The sequence below is a fragment of the Schistocerca serialis genome, chromosome 1 (genome assembly GCF_023864345.2).
Source record: "Schistocerca serialis cubense isolate TAMUIC-IGC-003099 chromosome 1, iqSchSeri2.2, whole genome shotgun sequence".
In the NCBI taxonomy this organism is placed as follows: domain Eukaryota; kingdom Metazoa; phylum Arthropoda; class Insecta; order Orthoptera; family Acrididae; genus Schistocerca; species Schistocerca serialis.
Window position 1 is genome coordinate 402,774,276 of NC_064638.1, and position 17,690 is coordinate 402,791,965.

The 17,690-nt window shown below is 43.4% G+C and overlaps 1 pseudogene; it reads right to left on the minus strand.

Moving 5' to 3' along the window:
- Positions 1 to 15,048: 15,048 nt before the first annotated feature.
- LOC126430167 (5S ribosomal RNA) lies at positions 15,049 to 15,166 on the minus strand (annotated as a pseudogene).
- Positions 15,167 to 17,690: the final 2,524 nt, after the last annotated feature.

Below are 17,690 nucleotides of genomic sequence, written 5' to 3' on the forward strand. Positions count from 1 at the left end.
ACTTTACTTTACAAAATCTGTAAAGCAAAAATACAACAAGTAAAAGCATATGATAATAATTACTTACTAAATATTTTATGTCAAAATGTTATGTAAATGTAATGAAAATGTTTTTTAAACGCCTAGCTCATCAATAGATCTGTATCTACAGATTGGAAAATTGCGCAGGTCGCACTAGTGCTTAAGAAGGGTAGTAAGAGTAATCCACCGAACTGCAGACCTATTTCATTGACGTCGGTTTGCAGTAGGGTTTTGGAGCATATACTGTATTCAAACATTATGAATCACCTCGAAGGGAACGATCTATTGATACGTAACCAGCATGGTTTCAGAATCATCATTCTTGTGCAACGCAGCTAGCTCTTTATTCGCACGAAGTAATGGCCGCTATCGACAGGGGATCTCAAGTTGATTTCGTATTTCTAGATTTCCGGAAAGCTTTTGACACCGTTCCTCACAAGCGACTTCTAATCAAGCTGCGGGCCTATGGGGTGTCGTCTCAGTTGTGCGACTGGATTCGTGATTTCCTGTCAGGAAGGTAGCAGTTCGTAGTAATAGACGGCAAACCATCGAGTAAAACTGAAGTGATATCAGGTGTTCCCCAGGGAAGCGTCCTGGCACCTCTGTTGTTCCTGATCTATATAAATGACCTGGGTGACAATCTGAGCAGTTCTCTTAGGTTGTTCGCAGATGATGCTGTAATTTACCGTCTGGTAAGGTCAACCGAAGACCAGTAATAGTTGCAAAGCGATTTAGAAAAGATTGGTGTATGGTGTGGCAGGTGGCAGTTGACGCTAAATAACGAAAAGTGTGAGGTGATCCACATGAGTTCCAAAAGAAATCCGTTGGAATTCGATTACTCGATTAATAGTACAATTGTCAAGGCTGTCAATTCAACTAAGTACCTGGGTGTAAAAATTACGAACAACTTCAATTGGAAAGACCACATAGATAATATTGTGGGGAAGGCGAGGCAAAGGTTGCGTTTCATTCGCAGGACACTTAGAAGATGCAACAAGTCCACTAAAGAGACAGCTTACACTACACTCGTTCGTCCTCTGTTAGAATATTGCTGCGCGGTGTGGGATCCTTACCAGGTGGGATTGACGGACGACATCGAAAGGGTGCAAAAAAGGGCAGCTCGTTTTGTATTATCACGTAATAGGGGAGAGAGTGTGGCAGATATGATACGCGAGTTGGGATGGAAGTCATTACAGCAAAGACGTTTTTCGTCGCGGCGAGATCTATTTACGAAATTTCAGTCACCAACTTTCTCTTCCGAATGTGAAAATATTTTGTTGAGCCCAACCTACATAGGTAGGAATGATCATCAAAATAAAATAAGAGAAATCAGAGTTCGAACAGAAAGGTTTAGATGTTCGTTTTTCCCGCGCGCTGTTCGGGAGTGGAATGGCAAGGAGATAGTATGATTGTGGTTCGATTAACCCTCTGCCAAGCACTTAAATGTGAATTGCAGAGTAATCATGTAGATGCAGATGTAGCACCTATCGTCCACCATGAAAACTGGAACGCCCTGTAGTGGGCGGTAGGGACCGGCTTGACTACCACTGGTCTACACAGCACTTTTTTTCAAAGAAAAAAAAAAAAACCATTTCCTCCGTAACTATATTTAGATTTACTTTCAAAGGTCGCATGAAAAAGGACGAGGAAAGTCAGCTAATGTCTGAGAGAAAGAGATGTTGGGGGTGAGCCATGCCTACTGTCCAATCGAGAGTACATAATAGACCATGCTATTATTGTCGTCTTCAATCCGAAAACTAGTTTGATACAGCTCCCCGTACTACTCTATCTTGTGCATGCGCCCTCATTTTTGCATAACCACAGCATCCTGCATCTACATGAACCTCAGTGCCATAGAGAGAAGGAACTTTGGAAGTAACAGTAAGAAACTTGCAATCCATTAGACCACTAAGTCTCGAAGCAAGTGTGTGCTTTGGATAAAAATTGTCGCAGGCATTTTGTGCAACGAAACATTAGACCAGTTGGCCGATGAAGGTGGTATATTCAGATCTTACTTCGATAGTCTGCTACCAATAACAGACTTCTTACATGGTAGCCAGGTCAAAGTGTGAAAAGAATGGGAAATATTAAGGAAAGTGTCATGGATGGACTCAAACCTGGATACTTCACGAATTACATATTTATTTATTTAAGTTCGTACGGAATCCTCAGTGTGCGAGTTCTAGTCGTACCTGGAAGATTGTTGTCAATACGTTGACAAAGAATTTGTCGATATGTCATATTTGCGCTCGCTGTTGGACGGTGAGACACGTTCATTGCAAGCGTGAATTCATCACAATAAAGAAAAATACCCGAGAATAATGAAAACTATCCCCTCTGACCCAGGCACGAACTGCGCTCGAGAAAGTCATGTAGCGTACTAGAGAGGACAGTTCCATTACTCGTTATAAACAAGCCTTGTTGTCCAGCGGTCATGACGTCGGCGATAAGTTATACTATAAACATTCTCTCTTGCTTGGCTACTGCAGAAACACGTTTTCCCTGTTTGGGAAGCTCCTGGGAATTGACCTGGGAGTTACGTATAGTTTTCACAAGAGGCTTTCCTGATTAAGACCTAAAGACAAAAGTGGCAAGGAGAACGATCATTGCGACATCTCAGGTGCCATATCATAGAGAGGGTGGCGCACAGCCAAGGCCTTGGCCCGTATTGGTGTGAATGGATGGTGACGAGGAGGGGAGGGGGTGAGGAGATCTGTGTCCTGCTGATCGTCTCCACATGTCCGACACGTGCGCCTGATGGTCCTCCGATGGCTCGGCTTCGTAGCGCCCCCCCGCCCTTCCCCCCTCCCCTCAGCGTCATACCATCCCCCACCTCACCTCTCCCAACTACCCAAATCCCTTCCATCTCTGCCCCCCCCCCTTTCACAGGCACAGAACCAGCACCTGATGGACACGAATTCAGACCTCATATCCGCATCACGAGCAGAAACTATTGTTGCGTCATTACCCTCGCTTCACTGTGAATGCCGAAAGCTGATGCGGCGTAGCCCAATTTAGCGCTGTGCGAGGAGTAATTTACCTCCAGTTGTCCGAATTGGCGCAGGTTACAGCTATAGTCTATTGTATTTGCCCGTTTAGTGAAATTTGCGTCTGAGACGTAATCAGCGGAACCGTGAATTGTTCTGATACACGCGACTGCGACGTATCAGTTACGAAATGCGCGGGGGCTGACAGGTATCAACGGGCTTTCCATGCTTCGGTTCGATTCGAGTTCACATCAAGTAAGAGAGCGAGACCGTTCATTCGCTCATGGAAATAGACACTCTGACAACGCCGAGGGAAAAAAAAACCGCAAAAAACAAAAAGTGATTAATGTAGAGTAATGAAATTTCAGGAAATACATTCGTCTAGGTAACGCATTTAAGTGACTAACATTGCAAGAGCACAGGTCAACGTAAGCGAGAGATAGCCGTTCCAAATGTGAAATGCTGACACGTTAATAACCGGTGTAACCGCCAGTATGTTGAATACAAGCATGCAGAAGTGCTTGCATTGTATTGTACACATGCCGGATGTTAGTTTGTGAGATGGTGTTCCATGTCTGTTGCACTTGGTCGGTCAATAAAGTGACGTTTAATGTTATTTGTGGATGACGCTGGAACTGACGTCTAATGATGTCCCATATCTTGCCATCGCGCAGGCCAAGGCACCATGTCGACACTCTGTAGAGTATGTTGCTTACAACAACGGCATGTGGATGAGCGTTATCCTGTTGGAGTGACAGCACAACAGGTCAAATCACGGTAGTGCTTCTGCTGTCATCCGAAATCGCACCCCAGACAATAACTCAAGGTGTAGGTAAAATATGTCTGTCACGCAGACAAGTTGGTTGCAAGCCCCCAATTGCCCTACATTTGCCCAACACACGGTCATCACTGCCACCGAGGCAGAACCTACTTTCATCAGAAAACAAAACAAACTTCCACCCTGCCCTCGAATGAGCTCTCGCTGGACAGTAGTAGATGGCTCCGTATTGGGGTCAGCGAAATGCACGCTCCAATGCGTCTGGTTCGTTGTGTCACTGAAGAGCCAACTGCTGCTCAAATTACTTCTGCAGGGGCAGTGCATTACGCCAGAGTCAAACGCCTAACACGATAGTCTTCCCCTCTCGGTAGTGCCACGTGGCCGTCCGGGGCACGGTCTTCTTTCTATTGTACATTCTCGTGGCCACTGCTGCCAGCAGTCTTGTACAGTGGCCACATTCCCGCCAAGACTTTTTTCAGTACCGCAGAAGGAACACACACAGTTTCTCGTACACTTAATACACTACCTTGTAATTCAATGAGGTGTTGATAATGACGTGTTTGTCGTCTTAAAGGCTTCCTTGACTAACATCAATTCAGAATGTCCGACTCTAAGGGTAATTACCGCTCATGACCGATAGAGAGGGTATTTAAAGGAAGCCTGGTTTGCGTCCTCATAGTGGCCCAACCAGCGCCATTGGTATGCGACTGGGGCGAAATCTGAACATACATCATCTTTCAGATGTAGAAACACGCATACCAACTTTCGTTTACGTCGCACAACTTCTTCTGGGTGTTACGATTTTTTTTTTTTTTTGTTGCTTTAGTGTACATACATGGACACGAATTTTAACGGTGAAATTTGTTTCTTGTCAAACTGCTGTCCGATGGTCACTTTCAGCCTTCAAGTTATAAACGTTTCATTTGCTTATCGAATTATTCTCTTAATGTACACAATCGCCACCAAACAACGGACGAAGTTAGTTCCCTGTGTCAGTGATGAGACTGAAAGATAAAATAATCCGTTAAGCAACATAATAACGCTTCTTTTGGCAACTATCGATAACGAGGTCATAGGAGCCTCCTACATAAGGGAGCTCAAGCAGTGTGGTACAGCAGTGCGCCAACCTGGCTCACAGACTCAAGTAGGTCCACTTACAAGCAGAAAATCGCAGTTTTCATCTGCGAATTCAGCTTTGTCACTGGAATACAGTAAGAGAAGTTTCATCAATCGCGTTCAATAGGATAATATGAGTCTAAATAAATCATTTAAATTTTCTGGGTGTCAAGGGGGTATTGAATATTTTATTATCCTTGATGAACGGTAATGACGAATAGATTATAGTTTTAAGTTTTGCATAAAGAAGTACATTGCTTCATGACCTAATCTTTTTCATTGTAAATAGCAATAAATGAGGCTATGTGATCAGTAGCCTAGCCGGCCGAAGTGGCCATGCGGTTAAAGGCGCTGCAGTCTGGAACCGCAAGACCGCTACGGTCGCAGGTTCGAATCCTACCTCGGGCATGGATGTTTGTGATGTCCTTAGGTTAGTTAGGTTTAACTAGTTCTAAGTTCTAGGGGACTAATGACCTCAGCAGTTGAGTCCCATAGTGCTCAGAGCCATTTGAACCATTTGAACCATCAGTAGCACCCCCCCCCCCCCCCCAATTTCGAAAAGCCACACCTTGCTCTGATCCATTTCCCATTCTTCACAGATCTGTTGTCGTAATATTTGGTGCCGTAGTTGTATGTTTTATTCCTCTGACTCCGTTTCAGGTGATGATGGAAATCTCTTCTGGACTTGATGTTTTCTCTTGAACATTCAGCGCATTTTTACAACTTTTAACCTTTTTTCTTCTGGAGTTTTCAGAATGTAATTCTCTTCTAAGAGTGAGATAGTCTGGTGAAGAAAGAATCAAGCTGAATTTTTCTCCCTACACGCACATGTGGTATCGGTGGTTTTCGTTGGGGTTGGCAAAGCAGAACAAAATTACGATGGTATTGTTTTCGTTGGGGTTGGCTAAACAGAAGCAAATGATAATGGTAATAAAGACGGGAAGTAACAACAGTATTTAATCTTGAGGTACCCTTTGATCCTAACGTTAAATACACTGATGGGACAAAACAGTATTACGTCCGTTTGATTGTGTATTATTCTGTTTCCGTCCGCACGTGGAACGCTATGCACCAGCGATTGTGCGCGAGACGGATTCGACAATTTCTTGTTGTTTTTCCGAACTATGTACGATTCGACGTTTACGCACAGGACACGCATTTCCCATAAATTTTGGGTCGGTCCTTGGTCGACACAGAGCTGACGCCCAACAGTGCTTCAGGTGTGTGCCATCGGGTTCAGATCTGGCAAATTTTGTGGCCGAAACATCAATGCGAATTCACTAAGAAGCTCTTCAAAGCACTGTACCGCGATTCTGGTCTTGCGACACGAACAGTTATTCTACTGCAAGATGCCGTCACTGTCGGGGAAGACAGGAGCAGATGAGGAGCAGCATTCAGTAAGTAATGCATCCAGTTTCGGTTGAAAAAATGCGGAAATTGTTGTGACACACTGTGGAATATCTCTTCAGCCCCTATAGTTTCATGCAGTTCCGATAGGTGGTGGCGCCATCTACGAGGGCAGTTCAATAAGTAATGCAACACATTTTTTTTCTGAAACAGGGGTTGTTTTATTCAGCATTGAAATACACCAGGTTATTCCCCAATCTTTTAGCTACACAACACTATTTCTCAACGTAATCTCCATTCAATGCAACGGCCTTACGCCACCTTGAAATGAGGGCCTGTATGCCTGCACGGTACCATTCCACTGGTCGATGTCGGAGCCAACGTCGTACTGCATCAACTTCTTCATCATCCGCGTAGTGCCCCCCACGGATTGCGTCCTTCATAGGGCCAAACATATGGAAATCCGACGGTGCGAGATCGGGGCTGTAGGGTGCATGAGGAAGAACAGTCCACTGAAGTTTTGTGAGCTCCTCTCGGGTGCGAAGACTTGCGTTGTCATGAAGAAGGAGAAGTTCGTTCAGATTTCTGTGCCTACGAACACGCTGAAGTCGTTTCTTCAATTTCTGAAGAGTAGCACAATACACTTCAGAGTTGATCGTTTGACCATGGGGAAGGACATCGAACAGAATAACCCCTTCAGCGTCCCAGAAGACTGTAACCATGACTTTACCGGCTGAGGGTATGGCTTTAAACTTTGTCTTGGTAGGGGAGTGGGTGTGGCGCCACTCCATTGATTGCCGTTTTGTTTCAGGTTCGAAGTGATGAACCCATGTTTCATCGTCTGTAACAATCTTTGACAAGAAATTGTCACCCTCAGCCACATGACGAGCAAGCAATTCCGAACAGATGGTTCTCCTTTGCTCTTTATGGTGTTCGGTTAGACAACGAGGGACCCAGCGGGAACAAACCTTTGAATATCCCAACTAGTGAACAATTGTGACAGCACTACCAACAGAGATGTCAAGTTGAGCACTGAGTTGTTTGATGGTGATCCGTCGATCATCTCGAACAAGTGTGTTCGCACGCTCCGCCATTGCAGGAGTCACAGCTGTGCACGGCCGGCCCGCACGCGGGAGATCAGACAGTCTTGCTTGACCTTGCGGCGATGATGACACACGCTTTGCCCAACGACTCACCGTGCTTTCGTCCACTGCCAGATCACCGTAGACATTCTGCAAGCGCCTATGAATATCTGAGATGCCCTGGTTTTCCGCCAAAAGAAACTCGATCACTGCCCGTTGTTTGCAACGCACATCCGTTACAGACGCCATTTTAACAGCTCCGTACAGCGCTGCCACCCGTCGGAAGTCAATGAAACTATACGAGACGAAGCGGGAATGTTTGAAAATATTCCACAAGAAATTTCCGGTTTTTTCAACCAAAATTGGCCGAGAAAAAAAATGTGTTGCATTACTTATTGAACTGCCCTCGTATAGCGCTGTACGTGCGGAGATGCGTTCCAAGCAGAGGGTGTCATTGAGTTTCTTTTGGCAAAATCCTCGAACATCGCAGATATTCACAGGCGATTGCAGAACGTCTACGGAGACCGAGCAGTGAACAAAAGCAGGGTGGATCGTTGGTCGAGGTGTCTGTCATCATAGCAACCAAGGTCACGCACACCTCTTCGATCTCCCGCCTGCATGACGGCCGCACACACCTCTGATTCCTGCAATGCTGACAGTCTCATTCGAGGTGATCGACGGATCACAACCAAACACCTCACAGCTCAACTGGAGTCTCTGTTTGTTGTGCTGAAACACTTGTTCGCCGGTTGGAGTACTCAAAATTGCCTCCCCGCCGGGTTTCTCGCCACCTAACAGAAGACCATAATGATCAACGAAGGACACTCTGTGCGGTATTGTTTGCACGTTACAAGGCTGACCGTGACAATTTTTTGTCGACCATTATCAAAGGCGAGGAAATATGGGTTTATCATTTCGAACGGTAATAAAACAATCCCTGGAGTGGCGACACACTGCCTATACTTCGAAGAGAAAGTTGTAAGCCGCACCCTCACCCGCCAAGCCATGTCGACGGTCTTCTGGAATATCGAAGAGGTTATTTTATTTGATTTCCATCCTCGTGGTGCAACGATCAACTCTGAAGTGTGTCGTGCAACCCTCAGGAAACAGAAGGAACGAGTTCAGGTTGTTCGTCGCCACAATAACGTAAACCAACTTCTTCATGACAAAGCAAGGCCTCGCACAAGTCTACCACCCGAGAGCAGCTCTCAGAACTTTATTCGACTGTTCTTCCTCACTCACCTTACAGTCCGGATCTCACACCTTCCCACTGCCGTATGTTTGGCCCAATGAAGGATACATTCCGTGGGAAGGCAACCACTCGGGACATAAAAGCCCTCACAATAGGGTGGTTTAACGCCATCGCAATGAACGGAGATTCTGTTGAAAAATAGGACCTTGTAGCGAAAACAATGGAGAATAATATGGTATATCGGAACACTGAATAAAACCAACCCACTTACAGGAAAAAAGTTTTATATTACTTATTGAACGCCCCACTTATGAAGGGATGCAGGTGATCTTGAATAATGTTCACGTAGTCCACAACCGTCCTCAGATTCCCGCTATAGGTTGCATGCTGAATATCCCCCCAAAGCATAATACTAGCCACACCGGCCTGTGCCCGGGACCTAGTGCATGGTTGGAACACCAGTACGCTTGGATCACGGTGTATCCGGACACGACCGTCGACCTGCTAAACATGAAACATGATTTATCGGGCAAGGCGACGCAGTTCCATTGATCCACGATCCGACTGACAGGTCGTGCGGTAGCGTTCTCACTTCCCACGCACGGGTTCCCGGGTTCGATTCCCGGCGGGGTCAGGGATATTCTCTGCCTCGTGATGGCGGGGTGTTGTGTGCTGTCCTTAGGTTAGTTAGGTTTAAGTAGTTCTAAGTTCTAGGGGACTGATGACCATAGATGTTAAGTCCCATAGTGCTCAGAGCCATTTTGAATCGACTGACAATCCCGAGCCCACTGCAATCATAGATAACAATATCAATGGGTCGTCGTGAGAAAAAATACGGTTCGTCTGCTGTGGAGTCCCATGTTCAACTACACACGCAGTGTGCCTGCCCCGGCATTGTACTCTGTAGACAAATCTGCCATCTGCCACATGTCACCGTCTATCCTGTTCTGTGATGGAGCTTGGACTAGGAATGGGAAATACTTACCACAATTTTGGTAAACATTTTTGGAATACAGTGATCAACAGATTATTATATTTTGACTGAAGTTCAGTCTTGATCACACCATTTATATTTCAATGAGATAGGTAACCGGTTTCGGTTATTTTTACATAACCATCATCAGACCCATGGCTCCCTTAGGATGGTAGGCGGAGCTCTCCTCGCTGCTACGAAGTCAACTCCGCCTACCGTCCTAAGGGAGCCATGGGTCTGGTGATGGATATGTAAAAATAACCGAAACCGGTTACCTATCTCATTGAAATATAAATGGCGTGATCAAGACTGAACTTTAGTCAAAAAATTAAATACTTACCAGTTAAACTTGGTACTGGTATTTTAGTTCACAATAATCAGTATTTCTGTTTGTTTGGCCTCGGTTATAGCAGGTGCTTTTTTTTTACTAATGACCGAGTACAAAACCGAAATATCAGTTTGCCATAGTAACAGTGCTAAAATTTTTCGCATTTAAATAAAACTGAAACCTGGTAGACAAGGAAGGCAGGATTCAGTTATAATTGTGAACGGGGCCGTAATCAGTTACTATTGGTTCTCTTTTGCAATTACACACATTTATTTAAAAACAGTAATTCCAGACTCAGTAATAAATGAAGATATCACACGTTATTAATGAAGGAATAAACAACTGTTTATTTAATAGTGCTTTCATTGCGTTACAATTTACCAAATGAGCATAAAATACAGACACAGCAAATAATGTGCGGACCTGGCTCCCCCTGAGTCCCCAACCAAAGTCACTCTGACATGACTCGGAAGAACCATAGGGTCACTGTTACCACGTATCGATAACAGCCGCTGCTGCCACTAGCGGACAGGCTACGCTTGCGAAACCAAGTGGCGCCAGTCAACACGAGAAGAAGACAAACAAACGCAACCATGTCAACTAAACGATACTGTCTGACCTCCAACAGAGGACAGAAACCTACAAACAGCACCAACGCGAGCTACAGCACGGCCCAAAAACTTTTTAAAAAGGGAGTAATTTTTATTCATAAAATATGCATTTCTTAGAAATACTGCATTATTAAAGAAAGTGTTAAAGCGATCAGTGATATTTTTATAACAATGCTGACACAAACGAGCAACAAATACATGGCATATGAACTGGTACAGCGTTGCTTAGACAATAATGTCCCTGCTGGCGTGTGTCGTGGAGTAAGGTGCACATGTACTTGCAGTGTGCAGTGTGCAGGACCTGGTGTATGCGGTAATTTTTTAGCTGACGTCGTCCGACATTCATTGTATTGCACAATGACACCAATTATTGTCTGGAAACACTTTTACGAAGTGACGCAGCAATTAAATACAATGAGTAAACATTTTTCTGCCGTTTCTATGAAACAATAAAAGACGAAGGAAATTATGGTAACAGTGATAAATTACACGTTTAACATTTCATTCGCAGTATGTAATAAAAATAGGAAGTAGTTGATCTGCTGGCAGTGTCTACATAATACACTTTCATCTGCTTGTAGCTATGAAAAACGGACAAATAACCCCGAAAAATATAGTTCTTCAATCTGTTTTCACCCTTAAGCTCAGTTTTTATCCTCTAGCACTGGCTATTCGTAATGACCAAATATAACCCGACCCGATACAACATGGTTTTTAGCAGAGTTCCAAAAAAAATTAGAATCAATAGGAGAATATTGATGATTTTTGGTAGTGTTCAACCACTTATCACTTTTCGAGGAAAGCAGCGAACGGTGGACGGACTAAGTTTTCTTTTATTTGCCTATTTAACTTTAGTATTTTGATTTCATTTATATTGAAACTGAGAGACTCAAAATTTTCAATCTTTGTTGGATTTCAAAATAATAGCAATAAAAACCGAGAATCGGTTATTTCAGAAACTGATTATTTTGAGTGGTTTTAATAGTCAGATTAAACTGGCACGGAAAAATAACGATAACTGAAAACCGGTTGTTTCAGCAACAGCCGCCATTCGTGCCACGGACTTTCAACTTGTCACTTGCTCGTGATCCACCGTTCTTCAACCTCTTTCCGTAGATGGTCACGACAGTAACGCGCCAACAGCCGACCGGCTTCGCTGTTTCTGAGATGCCCGCTCCCAGGTACTGCGCAACAATCTGTCCTTTGCTAAAGTTGCTTATAGATGTAGATTCCCCCGTGTGAACCGTATCGTTTGAGACGAACTGACTCGTGGTATACTTTACCAGCAGGCAGTGTTATAACAAGGTACAGTTTCGTTTCAATTTTAGAAGCTCTCGTAAACATTTTTTATAAAACCGAAACTATTGCAGAGGCACACAGCTCTGAAATAGAGCATCCTCTAACAGAAGAAATGAAAATATCGAAAAATCCGAAAAATAATTGTTTCCTCCGTCAGAACATTGCACTGAGAAACGAGTCCTTGGGTGTAGTGCCGAATCTGTGCAAACTATTTCGTCATCCACGCTGTTACTTACAATTCATCCTCGATCATCCCCTATTATGAAAGCATGATTGTAGGGGAAGAAGGTTTCATTGTACGCCGAAATTGTAAAAACCAAGCGGTCTTTTACCCTAAGTTTAGACCTATGTCTCCCTGGCGTATACAAGGTAACACACACACACACACACACACACACACACACACACACACACACACACACACACTGTAAACACAAGCGTCATCACAAACCACAGATGACCGACTTCATAAGTTATCGATTGTGAAACTAATAATCATCGGGTTAGATAGCATTGACTCTGTCCCTCCGATTTCTGACAAGGGATAGAGCAGGATTGCTTGCTGAATTTAAACGAAAACCACTATTTCTGTTTATAAGGTTACTTGCTAATTTAATTTCAAACATACCTCAATAACACTAGGCAAGTATTTGTAAGTGCAAGCCAGGATTTCCGTAGCGTCACCGTTGCCAATACGATGTTCTCCAGTGTCGTATTTGCTCGGCTGTTGTAAGCGTGTGTGACGCTTATGCTCAGTACACCGGTCCCCCACAGCCCTGATCGTTTGACTGATACATGAGATGTCGCAACTACAAGGGATACAATATACACCCGCCTTACGAAAAGTAAGATGGTTCTTTACGAAACCTTAAAGTATCCTAATCTTACATCGTAGTCGTAAAACACATCCCACCTCATACTAACGCAAAATACGGCCAATCCTGTTCAAAGTACTCCCTGCCGTAGCTTCGGTGCCACATCGATATAATCACTCACCGAGTGCACTGTTAGTCGATAAAGGTAACACCAAGGTGGCACCCATGTCTACAATCTTTTTGCGGGGAGAATTTCGAGTAAGATTGGTCGTATTTTGTGGAAATTTGATGTGAAATGTGTTTTTAGACAAGCATCTAAAATCAGGGTCCTTTTAGGTTCCGTAAAGATTGATCTTGGTTTGCGTAAGGCGGATGTCTATAGTTTTCCTTGCAATTCTGGCATGTCATTTATTGCTCAGACAATCAAATATAACAACACTTAGATTCCGACAGGCACTTCCAGCTACGTGTTACTAAAAAATCTGTTGAAATTAAATTTGCAAGTAACCTTATAAATAGAAATGGTGGATTCTGTTCAAATTCTGCAGGGAACCCTGCTCTGTAGTCGTTATGCCTTGAGAAAGACAGTGTGTCGAATACGTCATCCGGCTGCATTACCGTAAGATATTTGAATATCTTAATGTTATTTTAACACAGTGGAACCGGGCAATAGAGAAATGTGTTACTGCGATATTTTGACTGTGAGCAGCACCGTAAGTTGGATTTTGAGGCCGGAGGGAGGAAGGAGCGAGGGGGAAGGACGCGGCAATTTAATCTGGACAGTTGTGGGCTTTCGAATTATATACGGAGATCTCAGACGTAGAGAAAGTTGAGCTCCTACAGGCAAATGAATCCAAGATTAATTTGTACAGGCTGCTGCTCTGCCGCCTACGGTAGTAATCCATTCAGTGTTGTGAACAGGAAGCGTTGACGGCTCCCAGCTGCCACCGGAAAATGCGTAAGCTATGCCACGTCACGGCACCAGCTGGCTCTGGGCTCGTCTTTGACAACCATCAGAATAATAATCAGACAGTGTCATCAATAACGTGTTTCAACTCCCGCTCCCCCCACTGCGTCATCCTGCTTCCTTGACGCCTAGGAATGCATTATAATTCGTTCAGGATTCACTAGCACATTTGTAGCTGCAATGACAAATGGCAAGTAGTAACAATGATGAAACTTTCCAGCAACGAGCAACGGTGGCAGAACTTTTTATTCATTCATTGCGTGATGTTGTGGTTACATATCCAGATGATACAATGCACTCCGTGTTCAGGCCACAAGTGGCCCACCGGGACCATCTGAATTGCTATAATAATAATTTTAAAAGGTGGCAATTTTATTTGCGCACTGTCTTTTAAATAGATATGATGGTATCTGATACTCAAGTACTAATGCAAAGAAACGTAATGATGCTAAAATGCTTTAAATTCTTGCTATGATTTAATCTTTAAAATTTAATAATCTTCCTGTTAATATTTAATTAATTTACTTACGTCGTTCAGATTTCGTAACGCTGACGGCGTTAAAATTTAAAGATGTTCAGTCCCTGTTTTGTTTTGTTTCAATTGTTGCGAGCCAGCGATTGTGCAATGCTGTTCGCTTTCAAGTCTACATACACATTTATAAAATTCAGGTCCAGGAAACACTTTTGTGGTCACGGTTGCGATTTTGACGGTATTCGCGTAATTGTACTGATCAAGAGTTATCGTTTCCGAAAGATGCAGATTCGATTAAAGCTGTGTGCGCTTTTGCGCGTATAATGAAAATATTTCTAACACGTCGCGTAACAAAAAGTAACATGCGAATCACAACCGTGGTCAAACGAAGAAAATATATGATGACATAAATGTTCTTCGCTGTTATTCAGGACAGATTTAGATTAAACACCGCAACTCTCAGTCTTTAGAAATCACAAGACGATACACTTTAGAGATATTTGGTTTGAATAACTTGTATTTACCTTTTTCTATACAATATCGTGATTGTCCGCAAGGACTATCTTTCTTTCTCCTTTTTATAGCCTTTATACATTCACATTACATACATCGATTAAGAAACTTTTTTTTTTCCTCTACCGACCAGTACGAGAACAAAATCCGCCCAGACAAAATGTCTTACATCGAATCAGTTCTCACTTAACAATCATATATAGTTTCGTAGTACAAACAATGCTAGTTTATTCCGTGCACTAGAAAGTCTTTGATTCACTGAGCACAAAAATTAAAATAATAAAATTATAATTACATTTTTAATATCGTCAGTTCTTCTTTATATCTTGAAAATAGGGTTTGACATCGTCGTAATATTGTTCTTCATCGTTGTAGCACTATACATCCGACTGTCGTGTCATCCTCACCGGAGGATGAGGATAGGAGGGGTGTGTGGTCAGCAACCCGCTCTCCCTGTCGTTATGATGGTTTTCTTTGACCGGAGCCGCTACTGTTACGTGGAGTAGCTGCTCAGTTGGCATCACGAGGCTCAGTGCACCCCGAAAAATGGCAACAACGCATGGCGGCCCGGATGGTCGCCCATCCAAGTGCCGGCCACGCCCGACAGCGCTTAACTTCGGTGATCTGACGGGAACCGGTGTATCCACTGTGGCAAACCCGTTGCCCACATATCCACAGGAGATTCCCTAAATCGGGACTGTTCCACACTGTTGGAGAAGAAATAGTACACCCTCTTAAGGATTCCAATTCACTGTACGTTTATTGTTGCAACAGTACACATGGAATACATGAAACGATGACATTTACCGATCAATATCCCAAGCGGCACCAGCGAAGTACCAGGTATACTCGTAGACCCATACCGAAACACCCATAGTACGTGGTGTAGTGTCCACAGGCGGCAACACAGGTGCTGACTCTGGCATCCGGTCCATCGAACGGTTGGAGAATACTAGCTTAGGATACGTTATGCCACGCCTGCTCGACCCCTTCATGTATTTCTGCAAGTGTTGTTAGATGACGAGTCGCTGGGCGCTGATAACCACGCAGTTGAGCGCCCCCAAAAAAAAAAAAAAAAAAAAAAACCAAAAAACGAGTCGCACGGGTCACTTTTCGTCCTATCGTATACCACACCTGCTCGATTGGAGACAAGTCTGGGGTTAGTGCTGGCCAGGGAAGTTTCTGCACGTCTTGCACACCATGATGAGTTTTTCGGGCAATGTTTGGGCGCGCATTATCCTGTTGGAACTGCACATCACCTTCCCGTTGCTAGAACGGTAAAAGAACTGGTCTAACAGCATTCTGCACGTTCCGCGCGCTAATTAGTGACCCCTCCAGAAACAGGGTGAACGAGAATTGTAGCTTATCGCACCCCAGACCATAAGGCCTCGGGTGGGGTCTTGGACTAATGCACTCTACGAGACAGCGCTCACCAGGTTTACGTAATACGTGCTAACGACCATCACTTGCGTGCAAGAAGACTCTACTTTCATTGCTGAAGGCCACGGCACGCATTTCCATCGTTCAATTGACTGACGGCACCAGTCGAGCCGTGCACGCCGAAGCTGTGTCGTAAGTGGATGATGAGCTGGAGGTGTGCCTGCCTGTAACCCCCATACAGCACTGGCGCGCCCCAGCCGGTTCTAGAAAGCAGGAAAACAACGCCGCGTCACAACTGCTGCCTAGTTTTCCATTCGCCGATTTCCACCAACCACAGCCAGCAAAGGAATCACCAATCAAAACGTCGGGTTTCCACCAATAAAATGAAATAATAAAAACACCGAAACACTTCTAACATCTCTCTCCTTCATCTTTAACAGCCTATCAGAATTAGATAACAGCCACGTTTGCAGGTGTATGAGAGACAGTTTTCTCATTCAACAGAAAAAAAAAGCGTGAAGAAGGTTACTTGCAATAGTGACGGAAACGTCGGTAGTTTTACATACTGAAAATGCGGTCACAAATCCAGAAATTTTTATGGATTTATTAGGTCCCAGTAGGGTAGACTGGGTATGGTTGTGACAATTTTCATTTGATTCCCTATATTGTAGTTACTATGCGAGTTAGATGGAGTAAAAATGTTTTTATAGTACAGTGTACATTTGTCTAAAAAAAAAAAAAAATTTTCGCTAGTTACAACGGTTATCTCATAGGAGCAAATTAGAAAAAAAATGAAAAATGTCACAACCGACGATACCCCAGGGGCGGTTGTGACAGTACCTGGGGTCGGTAGTGACATGTTAAATATTGCACCAAAATAATATAAAATCAGTTTTATTGCAACTAATATCTAACATAATAGCAACATATTCTTCTTCTGTAAAAATTTAACTTTTATGCAACAAAATAAATATTATCTTGGAACACTTTAATAGCTTGTAATTAATAAGGAACTCTAGCATCTACAGCTGTTATTATAACAGTCATCATATTACAATCAGCAAAAGAATTTAACTAAAATATCAAACTATACAATATAATGTGTTGAAATACAAAACATATAAATAAATTGGCATTATAAAAGCCAGTGAAACAAAAATCTTAAAATGTCTTATTCAAGGAAAGTCTAAGCATTTGTGTAAATATGATCACAAAAAAACAAAGAATAGTAGAAATATAAGGTTGATTCTTAGTTCTAAAATTGCAAAAGTACGACACTGAGATCTAGTCCGACTCATCACAATTATGACAAATGTAAAACCGACGGCCACCGGCGCACTCCAAGTGGGACCAGAGCTCACATTTTCCTTGACATTTTATCCATTTTTCGCCAGGCCTACTTTTTGAATATGGGCCTAGGCAAACCAGACAGAAATAATCTTCTTCATTTGATGACAATGGTGGTATCTTCCTTTTCTTTGTTTTGTTTTCTCCTTTTCCTTTATTTATTCCTCTTGATTCAGTAAGATGTTTCTTTACCTGCTGAGCCTTCAATCGTTTTTCTTTTTCGTCACATTCTTGCCTAACTGCCTCTTTTTCAGGCGTGTCTGTATAAATGGTTGACTTTTTATTTCTGGAACCTCTTGTTTTTCTTTGCGGAGCCTTAGGAAAAGGCCGAACAATTTCAGGCGAGAAAACAGGTGGAGTGGCTGAGAATGACGCAGTTAGCTCAATACTACTTGAACTTGGGATTGAAGATTCGCATAATAAAGAAGCTGAAAGTGGCTCCAATTCATCATTGCGTTCAGG